General features: G+C 37.4%; 1 pseudogene; it reads right to left on the reverse strand.

Moving 5' to 3' along the window:
• Nucleotides 1–9,790: 9,790 nt before the first annotated feature.
• On the reverse strand, nucleotides 9,791–13,894 carry LOC113897610 (annotated as a pseudogene).
• Nucleotides 13,895–15,229: the final 1,335 nt, after the last annotated feature.

Here is a 15,229-nt window from a genome sequence, read left to right on the forward strand (position 1 = left end):
TGTTTTGCATTTTGTGTTTTCTTAAAATACATTTTATTTCAATGCATTTTCTATTTACTACTGCTTTTTATTTTTTGGACTACAGTTATATGTATACCATATCACTTAAAGCTGTCTCACACAGTTAGTGATCTGTTCACTTTTTTTCATTGTCTTTTCTCTTTGTTTTATTTTAAAAAGTGTTACTATTTCTCTGATTTCTTGTTCACTAATCTTTCCTTCTGCAGGGTCCAATTACTTTAATTCCATCCAAAGTATACTGGATAGATTCATATTAGATACACTTCATTACTAGGTCTTAGAATTTGTATTTTTAAAATATCTCTAAATATAATTTTATATATATAAATATAAATAAATACATTTATTTATAAATATATATCTCTAAATATAATTTTATGTATCTCAAATGACATGATTTTTTCTCTACCTTCTTGACTATATTAAATACAGTCAGAATAAATTCTTAATGTCATGTCTAGTAATTCTATCAGTGTCCTGTTTGCCACTTTAAAAATCTACTTTCTTTCTTTTATGTTGTTTTATTAAAATACTATTAACAACTAAAAGGTGTGTCCATTTAGGTTATACAAGGTGAATTTTACAGGTGTGCAATGTGTTGATTTTATTCTCAGCCTTGTGTGAGCTCTGAAAATCATTCCCTCCAGTTCTCCTAGATGATCCTTTCCCAGGTCCTGCTTAGTTTCTTCATACACCTTCACTGATCAGTACTCAGCTGAAAGCAGAGTGGTATCCCTTTAGAGCTCTAGCTCTTTTTTCTGTAGCTTCCTCCTCTCTGGATTTGGACTTGAAAACTAGCTGCCTTGTTCTCCCTGGCCTCTCAATTCCATCCTTAAATCCTTTCCCGATGGGTTCCCTCTCCCTATCTTATTACCTGGAAATTCATCATTCAGGAAGGTAAGTTGGGAAAATTAAAGGGTTCACTTCATTTGTTCCTCATCTCTCAGGGATCACTGTCCTATGTTGTTTCATGTTCGATATCTTAAAATTGATTTTTCACACTTATTTCTGTTTTATTTTTATTGTTTCAGGTAGAAGGGCAAAACACAGTCCCTGTTTCTTCTTGGTCAGAAGCAGAAATCTAATCCTCCCCTCCTTTCTGTTTTCCCCATCAGAAAACAAATCTGTTCAGTTCAGTCACTCAGTTGTGTCAGACTCTGCAACCCCATGGACTGCAGCACACCAGGCTTCCCTGTCCAGTACCAACTCCCAGAGCTTGCTCAAACTCATGTCCATCAAGTTGGTGATGCTGACTTAGTTAATGAAATATTAAACAAATATTTCAGTATATTCTAGAATGGGTGGCAATGGAGTAAAGCTGAGAAAGAAAGGTAAATAGAGAGAGACAAAGAGGACAGAGATAGAGTGGAGAGAGACAGACAGCAAAGAGAGGAGGAAAGATTTGGGGGTATTTTATGCTAATATTCCTAGAGCTGCCAGAGTGAAAGGACTAGACATGAAATAAAGTAACAGGTGCTGCTCAATCTAATTGAAATCACAAGTAAATTCAAACGAGCTGAATTTAGAATCTAGCCAGAATAGAGATCAAAAACTGACTATGTAGCCAAGAAATGGAAGCAACCTAAGTGTTCATTGACAGGTGAGTGGATAAAGAGGTGATATACATACTGAAAGGAATATTACTCAACTATTAAAAAGAATGGAATAATGACATGTGCAGCAACATGGATGACATATAGATTGTCATACAGAGTAAAGTAAGTCAGAGAAGGACAAATACTGTATGATATCACTTTTATTCAGAATCTAGAAGAATTGATGCTTTTGAACTGTGGTGTGGAGAAGACTCTTGAGAGTCCCCTGGACTGCAAGGAGATCCAACCAGTCCATCCTAAAGGAGGTCAGTCCTGGGTAATCATTGGAGGGACTGATGTTGAAGCTGAAACTCCTGTACCTTGGCCACCTGATGCAGAGAGTTGACTCATTTGAAAAGACTCTCATGCTGGGAAAGATTGAAGGTGGGGGAAGAAGGGTACGACGGAGGATGAAATGGTTGGATGGCATCACAGACACAATGGACATGGGTTTGGGTTGACTCTGGGAGTTAGTGATGGACAGGAAGGCCTGGCGTGCAGCGGTTCATGGGGTTGCAAAGAGTCGGACACGACTGAGTGAACTGAACTGAAAAGTAGACATGAACTTATAAAACAGAAACAGACTTACCGGCTTAGAGAATGACTTACTATTACCAAGGGAGAAGGAGGGAGGGGGAGGAATAGATAGGGGGTTTGTGGTGGACATGTACACACTGCTGTATATGAAATGAATCACTAGCAAAGATATACTGTATAGCAAGGGAACTCTGCTCAGTATTACTAACAACTTATATGGGAGAAGAATTTGAAGATTAATAGATACATAAACATATTACTGAATCACTTTGCTGTAAACGTAAAACTAACACAACATTTTTTATCAAGTACACTCTAAAATAAAATAAGTTGACTGACAGGTGGTCTTTCAGAAGTAGCAAGAAAGAATTTTATTATAAGTATAGTAAATAAGTTATCTGTATTTCATAGAAGAGAAAATCAAACTAGCATGTTTAAAAAATAGCCTAAGTTCACTCAGTTTGTGCAGACAAAAATCAAATTGGAATTCTATACTCCAAATCACAAGTGTTCTGTTCTTTTCCGTTTACTTCAACTCTGACCAAGTGTAGAAAAATGAAGCCAATCATTTTATAGATATCTGTCCCAAACTTCTGCATAGACCATATCATCCACACCTAGGGCTCAATTGCCATCTGTGAGCAAAGGACTTTTTCATATACAGCTTGACTCCTGATTTCTCTCCTGGACTTCACTAATCTGTCTTCCCCTGGAAGTCTAATCATCAACACAGTCAGCCAGTCATCCAACTTACATCATTACCTTTATGAAGTCATCATCCTTAAGCTTCTCCTCTTATTCAATCAATGGTTGCATCAGAGTTCTTTACTTATACTACTAGAATCATTGTTGATGACTATCCATACATGAAAGATCCTCAAATCCAATACTATAACCATGAAATTCCCATATTCATCCTATCTTTTCACTGCCTCTATGTACACTGTCTCCATGGTCCTCTAACTCATTTGTCCTATTCTCAGTTGATCCTCTATACTGTCAAAAGACCAGTCTTTCTAAACCTAATATCTTAGCCTGATCACATCACAAAAGTATGAGAAAACATTCACTGACCTGCTTTTTTTTACAGAAAAAAGCCCAGTATGATAAGATTTTTGACAAACAAGCTTCATCAAACCATTTTACCTTCATCTCTTAAACAAATGCTCATTAAAGTCCTGAGAGGATCTCTTTCTTCCCTTGCCTTTGATAATAAAAATTACTAGCAATTGGTTGCTTGTTTTTATTTTCTCATTTGATTGTCACAGGTTCATAATGTAGACATTGCAGTGTCCATCTTCCAAAGCACAGAGAGGTCACATTCTTATATGGAAGAAACCATTAGCCTTGACTTCCAATTTCCTCTTTTTATTGTATTTAAAAAGAAATAAATAATGGTAACACCATCCTAATATTAAATGTATTAAATATGTATTAAATGTATTAAAATAATGTATTAAAATAACCAACTATGAAATACTAGTCATAGGAAAAATTTGGCTTAAAACTCAATATCCAAAAAACTAAGATCAGGCATTTGGTCCCATCAATTCATGGCAAGTAGATGAGGAAAAACTGGAAACTGACAGATTTTATTTTCTTCTGCTCCAAAATCACAATGGATAGTGACTGGAGCCATGAAATTAAAAGATTCTTGCTTCTTGGAAGAAAAGTTATGACAAATCTAGACAGTATATAAAAAAAAGAGAAATTATTTTGCTGACCATGGTCTATATGGTCAAAGTTATGGGTTTTTTTTTTCCAAGTAGTCATGTACAGATGTAAGAGTTGGACAATAAAGAAGGGTAAGCATCAAAAAGTTGATGCTTTCAAATTGTGATGCTGGAGAAGATCCTTGAGAGTCCCTTGGACAGCATGGAGATCAAACCAATCAATCCTAAAGGAAATTAATACTGAATATTCATTGGAAGAACTGACACTAAAGCTGAAGCTCTAATACTTTCACCACTAGATGTGAAGAGCCAGCTCATTGGAAAAACCCTAATGCTGGGAAAGACTGGGGGCAGGAGGAGAAGGGGACGTCAGAGGATGAGATGGTTGGATGGCATCACCAACTCAATGGATGAGTTTGCGCAAATTTCAGGATATAGTGGAGGACAGGGAAGCATGGTGTACTGCAGCCCATGGGGTCTCAAAGAGTCGGATATGACTTAGCAACTGAACGACAAGTCATAGGCAATAAAGTAACAAGCATCCACCATTATCTAGTATGTGTACTATGGAAGTTTATTAAAATCAGGTGATTTTATAGTGATACCTATAGTGATACCTATACATTATAGGGATACCTATAATGGTATCAGAAGACTTAAGAGGTCTTCACAAAGTGAAGTTATATCATAGGCTTGAAGATGTCTGGTGAAGTCAGTTTCAGAAAAGTACTTACTGGAGATAATAAACCCAAGGCCAGATAACAGAAAATTTTAAAAGGAATGCAAACTTTACTTTAGAAAGGCTCCATATAGAAATAGAGTTTTAGGGGCTTGGTTAAGTTCTACTTCCTCATCCATAGATCAGATTCTCTCTGACCTTGTGAAGACAGTTAAAGTCTAATCTTTAAAGGAAGGCAGATGAGTGAATATGACAAGTTGGAATTAATAACTATCTTAAGCCTCATCACTGTGTTAGCTTTTATTTATATATACTTCTGATACCTCCATTCTTGCCGGGGTCCAGCCCCGGCTGATCCAGGGTATTCAAAGGGGAGACAGCTTTGGCAACTATTTAAATATTCATCAAAGATATAAAGAGTAATAGAATGAGGATAGCTCAGTAGGAAAATTCAGTGGAGAAAAGAGGCTGAGTAGCTTGGTTTATGCGGGAGACCAATAAAACTTCAAGACAAGAAGTTTGCACCACTTACGTAGGCCACAGGCGTCCTTCCGTTCTCCTGAAGGAGAGGAGACACTGAGGCCACCCCGGTCGGATCTTAGAAGCCCAGGCATAATTAGCAAGCATGGCGGGTTCCATGCTCCAGATGGAGACTCAGCCAGAGTGAGAGAGCGACATGGGGAGACCAGTCTTTCGAGGAACTGATCCCATTTTTTATTTTCCATGGTCTACTTTTATACACTGAGATGTTATGCAAAAGTCACGTGGGGTCAGCAGTCCTGACTTTTATCAAAGTCAGGTGCTTCATACAAATGTATACAGAGGTCTTAGTGGTGTTACATCATCTTCTCGCCAGGGAGGCCTGCTGACAATTTATGACCCTCTCCTTGTGACAGTGGTCAGTCAACCAGAACACTTTTTTCTCCAAGGGTGATTATTCTTAAAACAGACATCACTCAAATAAAGTTACATTCCTATAGGGTGAGGGTGTAGTGGGTTTTAGTTAAGGAAAGAATTTACTTAGCCTAAGGTCTAATGTGATTTATATCAAAGGTTAATACTTATTTCTTCTATATATTCATTAATGTGTATAAGGGCAGGGGATGTTGAGTCAGCAACAAACATTGGCTCAACAAATGAAAAACCCTTCACCAATACAATTTCTAATCAGCCTACTATACTTATGCTAATAGTTTTCTAACTTCTCTAAAGAACCTGTTTTTAGAAGGTTTAAAGCATCTCGTGCCTCACACGGTTGGGAGGCTGTGAGCAATCCCATGTGGCCGGACAAGCCTGTCAGGCAGGCTAGAGAACCTTCAGAGGAGTTTGTAAGTTGAAACACTCCTGTCAGGCCCAGGAATTATTATTAACTGGAGTTCTGAGTAAACTCCTTCTCTGAAAGAGGTGGTGGGGGACAGCCCCCCGTAAAGTCAGAGGTGTAGGTGAGAGCACAAAGTAGTAAAGTAGGCAGGCTCTGGTTATGGGGGTAGATGCTCGAGAATTTCCAGGGGGACTCCTGAGGCTCGATCCCGCCTTTGCATACATCGAGCCTCCTTCCTCATGACCTTTGCCATGGGCGGAGTGCCTCACGCCGACCCCCAACACATTCTTTCACCTTTCTATTATTGCTCCAATAGTCAGAAATCATTGCTTTCAAGTATTATTATCAGATACTTATTGATCAGTCCATTGACTCCAGTCTAACTACCTGAGGTTGTTGCTCTTTGGACAAACTAGATAAATCTTTGTTATAATTTGCTAACATGTCCTAAAATTAATCCCAGTACATCTTCTATCTCTTTCTTCTTTACCAATGGCCAGTCCTCAACTTGAGTCCAAGCCATTAAAAAAAATCTACAGATATCATTAATGATTCCATGACAAAAAACAAATATGTTTTGTACATTTAGCTATCTGGTCCAGAGAGGGATTACAAATGCTATGAAAATTTCTAAGTATACATTTTAATTCTTTGTATATTGTGGTTTATATAATAAGATATTTCACATATTTCAATATTTTACACTCATTTAATAGGCTTTCATTATTGTAACATCTATAGCACAGATTTCATGTCTTTTTTTTTTTCCTAGGTGCTAATGAGTTCATTTATACCATCGGATTTATACCAGGTGTCTGGAATAATAGGAATAAACAGAGTACTAATAGTTTTTGAATATTCATTGGAAGGGCTGAAGCTGAAGCTGAAGCTCCAATACTTTGGCCACCTGATGCGAAGAGCAGACTCATTAGAAACGACCCTGATGCTGGGAAAGATTGAAGGCAGGAGGAGAAGGGAACGACAGAGGATGAGGTGGTTGGATGGCATCACTGACTCAATGGACATGAGTTTGAGTAAGCTCAGGGGATAGTGAAGGACTGGGGAGCCTGGTGTGCAGCAGTCCATGGGGTCACAACAGTCAGACACTAGTGGGCAACTGAACAACAACAGCAACAACTAGTAGCTTCACTGAAACACCTTTTATCTTCTTGTGAATTTACAAAAAAAAAAAAAAAAGATGTAAGCATCTGAAGACTAACAACATGCCACTAAAGTCTCTGATATTTTTTTCTTGACTGGAACTCATCCACTCTATTTCTATTCAGGATATATTTCTGCAGATATTTTATATCTGTATATAGATGTTCACATTACACACACACACATATCTGCATACGGAAACATATCCACACATTTAAAACACAGCCACACATTTAGAGAATATGTAATTATTTCTATTCCATTTAGTTATGTTAAAAAAGAGTTCATACTAGTTTGCTGATGCTGCCATAACAAAACATCAGGGACTGGGTGGCTTAAACAACAGAAATTTATCAGGTCATAGTTTTGGAAGCTAGAAGTCCAAGATTAGGATGTTAGCAGGTTTAAAGTCTTCTGAGGCCTCTGCTTGGCTTCTAGAGCGTCACCTTCTCACTATGTGCATTCAAATTTTCTTCTCTTATAATGACACAAATTAACTTGTATAAGGGCCTAAAATAACAGTCTTGTTTCAATTGAACCACCTTTTAAAGGTCATATCTTCAAATATAGATGCATTCTGAGGTACTAGGTATGTGTGGGAGTAGCGGATGTGGGGCTAGGCCTTCAACAGGAGAGTTTTGAAGGGACACAATTCAGCATTACACAGAGGCTAATAATAAATTAGCTAAAAATCTAGTAAAGTAATTACATTCGCCTATTGTTGTTTTTATATCAGTTGTTGTTGTTCAGTTGCTCAGTCGTGTTCAAATGTTTGTGACCCCATGGACTGCAGCACACAATTGAGTAATGCCATCCATTGAGTCAGTGTTGCCATCCAACCATTTCATCCATTGTCATCCCCTTCTCCTTCTGCCTTCAATCTTTCCCCGCATCAGGGTCTTTCCTAATGAGTTGGCTCTTTGCATCGGGTGGCCAAAGTATTGGAGCTTCAGCCTCAGTATCAGTCCTTCCAATGAATATTCAGGATTAATTTCCATTAGGATTGACTGGTTTGATCTCCTTGCAGTCCAAGGACTCTCAAGAGTCTTATCTAACACCACAGTTCAAAAGCATAAAGTCTTCAGTGCTCAGCCTTTTTTATATCCGACTCTTCACATCCATTTGTATATTACATGTACATAATTTTGAATACTCACCAATATGCTAATTTAATGTTTAAGTTATATTTACACTGAAGTAGCACCTAACACTGATCAGAATGGCTATCATCAATATGTCTACAAATAATAAATGCTTGAGAATGTGTGGAGAAAAGTGAACTCTCCTACATTGTTTGTGAAGATGCAGATTGGTACAACCACAATGGAAACCAGTATGGAAGTTCTTTAAAAAACTAATAATAGAGTTGCCATAGAATACTGAAATCTACTCCTGGGCATATATACAGAGAAAATGCTAATTCAAAAAGATACATGCACCCCAATGTTCATAACAGCAATATTTACAATAGGCAAGACATGGAAGCAACCTAAGTGTCCACTGACAGATGAATGAATAAAGAAGATGTGGAATACATATACAGTGTAATGTTACTCAACTATAAAAAGGATAAAACAATGTCATTTGCAGCTTATTTATTTCTAGGCAATTAGTGCTAGGTTGGGCCTAGAAATAATTATACTAAGTGAAGTAAATTAGAGAAAGACAAATAGATGACACCATCAATTTGTGGAGTCTACAAAAGATGATAAAAATGAATTTATTTACAAAATAGACTCACAGATACAGAAAACAAGTTTATCATTAACAAAAAAGAAAGGAGATGACGGATAATTTGAGAATTTAACACTAATTGATTGCTGTTGTTGTTTAGTTACTAAGTTATGTCTGACTCTTTTGCAACCCAATAGACTATATAGCCCCCCAGGCTCCTCTGTCTGTAGGATTTCCCTGGCAATAATACTGGAGTGTATTGCCATTTCCTTTTCTAGGGGATCTTCTGGACCCAGTGATAGAACCTGAGCCTCCTGTATTGTCAGGCAAATTCTTCACCACTGAGCCACCAGAGAAGCCTGAGGTTAATAGATACCCAGTTAGCTGATACTACATACAAAACAGATAAATAACAAGGACTTACTATAAACATGGGGAAATATATTCAATATCTTATCATAACCTACTTTGGAAAAGAATCTGAAAAAGAATACACACACACACATAATTGAATTATTTTGTTATACACTGGAAACAATATTAATCAATATATTTCAATTTTTAAAAATTTTAGAAAGAAATAAAAATATCACTAAGACAACAAAAATAATTATATTTAGCCCTATCAGATCAGATCAGTCACTCAGTCATGTCAGACTCTTTGTGACCCCATGAATCACAGCACGCCAGGCCTCCCTGTCCATCACCAACAACCAGAGTTCACTCAGACTCATGTCCATCGAGTCGGTGATGCCATCCAGCCATCTCATCCTCTGTCATCCCCTTCTCCTCCTGCCCGCAATCCCTCCCAGCATCAGAGTTTTTTCCAATGAGTCAACTCTTCACATGAGGTGGCCAAAGTACTGGAGTTTCAGCGTCAGCATCATTCCTTCCAAAAAATCCCAGGGCTGATCTCCTTCAGAATGGACTGGTTGGATCTCCTTGCAGTCCAAGGGACTCTCAAGAGTCTTCTCCAACACCACAGTTCAAAAGCATCAATTCTTCGGCGCTCACCCTTCTTCACAGTCCAACTCTCACATCCATACATGACCACAGGAAAAACCATAGCCTTGACTAGACGGTCCTTTGTTGGCAAAGTAATGTCTCTGCTTTTGAATATGCTATCTAGGTTGGTCATAACCTTCCTTCCAAGGAGTAAGCGTCTTTTAATTTACCCCCAATAAAAATTAAAATTTGTCATCATGAGACTATTTGTTTAAGATCAGATAAACTTATGTATGATACATTGATATTACTTAGACTTTCAGTGATTAGTCAAAGAAGAGACTTAGAAAATTACACATCACATTTAAAAATGAGTGTCAAAAAATAAATAAATAAATAAAAATGAGTGTCTACCCCAATTATCTCCTGATATATATAGAAAGCACTAAATATCCTTAATATTTACAGATATTATGTGCTACTAGAGACTGAAAGAGCACAAAGAGAATTCCTAACCAGCAATTTTTTCACAGCCACTTTCACTTCTCTGTTCCGTAAACTATAAATGATAGGATTCAACATGAGGGTTAAGCCAGCATATACCAAGGCTACAAATTTATCTATTTCCTGTGAATCCATAGTTGATGGCTTCAGGTACATGGAGAGAGCTGTCCCATAGAATAAAACCACTACACTCAGGTGGGCTGCACATGTTGGAAAAGCTTTGCTTCGACCATCCAATGAGCTGATTCTTAGGATGCTAGAGAGGATGAATGCATAAGAAATACAAATGAGGAGCATTGGCATAGGAAGAAGTACACTGATCACCAGCATGATTAACTGCACCTTGGAAGTGTCTACACAAGCCAGTTTCAGGACGGCCAGAATCTCACAAGTGAAATGATTGATGACACCACTTCCACACAGTGACAGCTGCAACACAGACACAGTTTCCACCAGGGCAGTGAAGGAGCCTGTCACCCACGAGCCAGCTGCAATCTGAACACAAATCTTCTTGTTCATGATGATGGGGTATCTCAGGGGGTTGCAGATGGCTACATACGGTCATATGCCATCACAGACAGGAGCACACACTCAGTTGAGCCCATGGCCAGAGAGAAGTACATCTGAGCAACACACTCTGAGAATGAGATGGTGTTTTTCCCTGAAATAAAATTTGCCCAGAATTGGAGTCAGGGCAGAAGAAGTATACCAGATGTCCAGACATGACAGGTTGCTGAGGAAGAAGTACATGGGTGTGTGTAGGTGAGAATCCAGGACACTAACCACGATCAGAATAATATTACCCAGTAAGGTGATCAAGTACATCAGTAAGCACAACACAAATATGGTGATTTCAACTTTGGGATAGTGAGTAAATCCCAGAAAAATAAAATTAGAAATGACTGTTGCATTTGTCTTGTCCATTTTATTCTTCTTTGTTCATCTGGAATAGTGAATAAAAGTACACATGGTCTATGTTTAAAATTTACACTCTACCAACTTTTCAAGGAGTTTTTGTTGGAGGAACTTTAAAGGGAGCATTGCCTTCCAATATTACTAGCAATATTCACTCATTAATCCAACATTTACTGAATACACTCTAAGGCACTGAGAATCTAGAGTGAGATTATACAAGTTCTTCTCTCAGGCAAAACAAAATCAAATGAAAACACACTCTTGTAAATTAAAAGTTACAATAACATGATATACATATTCCCCAAGATACTAGGCAAACACAGAGACAAATGCTAACCTATGTCAGGGGTATTGCTTCGTAAGATACTTTGAGATTTTTTTTAATCAAAATATGAACTGGCCTCAGTCAAGTTAAAGATCAGAAGAAGTTTCTGGGCAAAGAAACATTTTTTTGTGGTTGTAAAAGTTGAAACAGGAAAGGTTTTGGTTGCAATTCAAAAAGTTTCACATTATATGGGGGAAAAAAAAAAAAAAAACAGATGGAAATGCCACACACTAAGGAATATAAACAGGAGATCAGCAGGATCCACTCACTCTAATACTATGTGCTATCTGTCTTCAAGAAGGTATTTTTGACTATGGAATAATCTTGAACCCATCCTTTATTACAAAGGTAACTACTTCATAATGTAAAGCAAATTATTTACAATATATCTCACAACTGATCACATATGGAAGTATGTTTGAAAACCACTGTCTTTCAAAATAGAGTTCAAACAAATTCAGTCACAAATTACACAAGCCTCACATTCTCATCGTTGCCTAATTCTCTGATCTCATCTTCCAACACTACTTCTACCCTTTTGTCTAAAACAACCACTCTGTGGGTCCACATTCTTAGCATGCAAACTTATTTTTTATATATTTTAATATACAATTATCTACCTGAAGTACCTTTCCTTCCCGGCTCTAATCTTAACTTTCTTGAATATTTCAATTAGGTATCAAAACTGTATGCCATACATCATAAGTACAGCTTCATTTTTTGTACACAGTTACGTTGTTCAAGTATATCACACTGACTATACCCAGATATGCACATCCCTATTGCCGCTGCAGTGGATGCTGAGCTTGTGAAGAGATTGTTCCTCACAATACTAGCAAAGTAACGTCATGTTTTAGATTTTTAATTACACATGGCTGCTTTGAACATGGCAAGTTTTTGATATGTGTTAAGATAAATGCATTTTCCCTTTGGTTCTCTGTGTCAACATAAAAGCCTGAAGACCTCTGAACTTGTTATATACATCTGCAAAGTTCTCTGATCATTTCTCTGATCTTAAAGAAACCAGTTGAATTAAGAAACAAAATGATTAGCTCTTAGTTTTAAGTATTTGATATACAATGAGATGTGAAAAAGACAATGATCACTTGTGCTCTTAGAAGAGGAAGAAATAGTTTCCAAAAGGTCATCTTCTGTAAGAATTAGAGCACTATCCTCAGAGTGTGAGATTTTAGGCTCTGAAACCAACCATGATATTTACTGGCATGCAAAATTTAGCAAATCACTTGACCTCTTTGAAATGTGATTTTACCGGCTCTCTGGTGGCTCAGCAGTAAAGAATCTGCAAGCGATGCAAGAGACACAAGTTTGATTCATGGGAGAAGAAGAAAGCCTGGAGGAGTGTATGGCAACTCCCACCAGTATGCTTGTTAAGAAAATGCCATGGACAGAGGAGCCTCACGGGCTACGATCCATGGGGTCACAAAGAGTTGGACACAACTGAAGGGTAACAGCTTCTACTGTGTGCAGATTTGCAAGATCTAGATTAACTTGCTTTAAATTCTCCCTCCATAACCCCAATTCCATGATCGCTTTAATGTTTCACAGAACCACAATAGTGGTTTATGATTTCACGTTCTCCCTGCTTTCCTGAAGCATAATTGCCTCTGTGCTGCTACAGTGCTGGCCCACATTGACTCAGATTTTTAAAACATAGCAAATTTTTCAAAATTTATTAAAATTTCAACCTCCAATCCATGTATGAAAATGAAACACTTTACCAATTATTTCCAGAAAGGCAAAAGTTAGACATGTCTAGTCTCTAACATCCACTTTGGTCAGAATATACCTCCACTCCACTGAGGGTTTCTCTATTGGGTTTTCCCCACCCAGCACTCAGTTTTCTTTTTCTGGCTCTGGGCCCTCGTGTTCCTTCTCCCTTCACCTGCTCTTCTGTCTACTTTTAGAAACAAAACAACGAAGTCTTCTCCTTTTCTCATCCAGATGGAGTCCCACTCATTCTCTCATTCTTTTTTTTTTTTTTTAAACTTTACAATATTGTATTAGTTTTGCCAAATATCGAAATGAATCCGCCACAGGTATACTTATCTTACATCTTTGTCAGGGTCTCACCTACTCCAAGTCACTTTATATTTTCTCTTTCTCTAAATGATTTCTGATTACAATGCTAAGATAATTAAACTTTTTTCAACAAATCCTTCTCTTTCTTGCTAAATGTCAGAGCCAGAATAGACTCTAAACTCCTAACCCAACCTTCTCATTTTAAAATTGACAGATAATTCAGGGAACTATAATATATGTAAATCCTATAATAAACCCTAATGAAAGAGAATATGTGGATATATTTGACTGAATCACTTTGCCATACACTAGACACTGACACAAATTGTAAATCAACTATTTTTCATTAAAAAATTTTTAATGCAAAAAAATAGTTGACATATACTTGAGGGAGTTCAATGACTTGTCTAGGCAAATGAGAAACTCTGGAACACACATAGTCAAAAGTTTTATCCCACCTTCAAAACTCATTTCTTCATCTCAATATTTTTCCTACCAACTAGTGTTTCTTTTTATTTATTTATTTATTTTATTTTATTTTTAAACTTTACAATATTGTATTGGTTTTGCCAAATATCTAAATGAATCCGCCACAGGTATACATGTGTTCCCCATCCTGAACCCTCCTCCCTCCTCCCTCCCCATACCATCCCTCTGGGTCATCCCAGTGCACCAGCCCCAAGCATCTCGTATCGTGCATCGAACCTGGACTGGCGACTTGTTTCATATATGATATTGCTCATATTTCAATGCCATTCTCCCAAATCATCCCACCCTCTCCCTCTCCCACAGAGTCCAAAAGACTGTTCTATACATCAGTCTCTTTTGCTATCTCGTATACAGGGTTATTGTTACCATCTTTCTAAATTCCATATATATGCATTAGTATACTGTATTGGTGTTTTTCTTTTTGGCTTACTTTACTCTGTATAATAGGCCCCAGTTTCATCCACCTCATTAGAACTGATTCAAATGTATTCTTTTTAATGGCTTAGTAATACTCCATTGTGTATATGTACCATAGCTTTCTTATCCATTCATCTGCTGATGGACATCTAGAATATTGGAAATAAAAGCAAAAATAAACAAATGGGAACTAATTAAACTTAAAAGCGTCTGCACAACAAAGGAAACTATAAGCAAGGTGAAAAGACAGCCTTCAGAATGGGAGAAAATAATAGCAAATGAAGCAACTGACAAACAACTAATCTCAAAAATATACAAGCAATTCCTACAGCTCAATTCCAGAAAAATAAATGACCCAATCAAAAAATGGGCCAAAGAACTAAATAGACATTTCTTCAAAGAAGATATACAGATGGCTAACAAACACATGAAAAGATGCTCAACATCACTCATTATCAGAGAAATGCAAATCAAAACCACTATGAGGTACCATTTCACCCCAGTCAGAATGGCTGCGATCCAAAAGTCTACAAGCAATAAATGCTGGAGAGGGTGTAGAGAAAAGGAAACTCTCTTACACTGTTGGTGGGAATGCAAACTAGTACAGCCACTATGGAGAACAGTGTGGAGATTCCTTAAGAAACTGGAAATAGGACTGCCTTATGATCCAGCAATCCCACTGCTGGGCATACACACTGAGGAAACAAGAATTGAAAGAGATACGTGTACCCCAATGTTCCTCGCAGCACTGTTTATAATAGCCAGGACCTGGAAGCAACCTAGTGTTTCTTTTTAAAGTAAATATCTTTATTCTGGTTTCCTTTATTCTGGTTTCCTGGCATAGCTAAGATCTATTAATATATTTTGTAAATCTGAGATTTCAGAAGGAGATGGCTAATGTCTGTTCCCATTTACCTCAGCACATGGAATGCA

The sequence above is a fragment of the Bos indicus x Bos taurus genome, chromosome 8 (assembly GCF_003369695.1).
Source record: "Bos indicus x Bos taurus breed Angus x Brahman F1 hybrid chromosome 8, Bos_hybrid_MaternalHap_v2.0, whole genome shotgun sequence".
Lineage (NCBI taxonomy): Eukaryota > Metazoa > Chordata > Mammalia > Artiodactyla > Bovidae > Bos > Bos indicus x Bos taurus.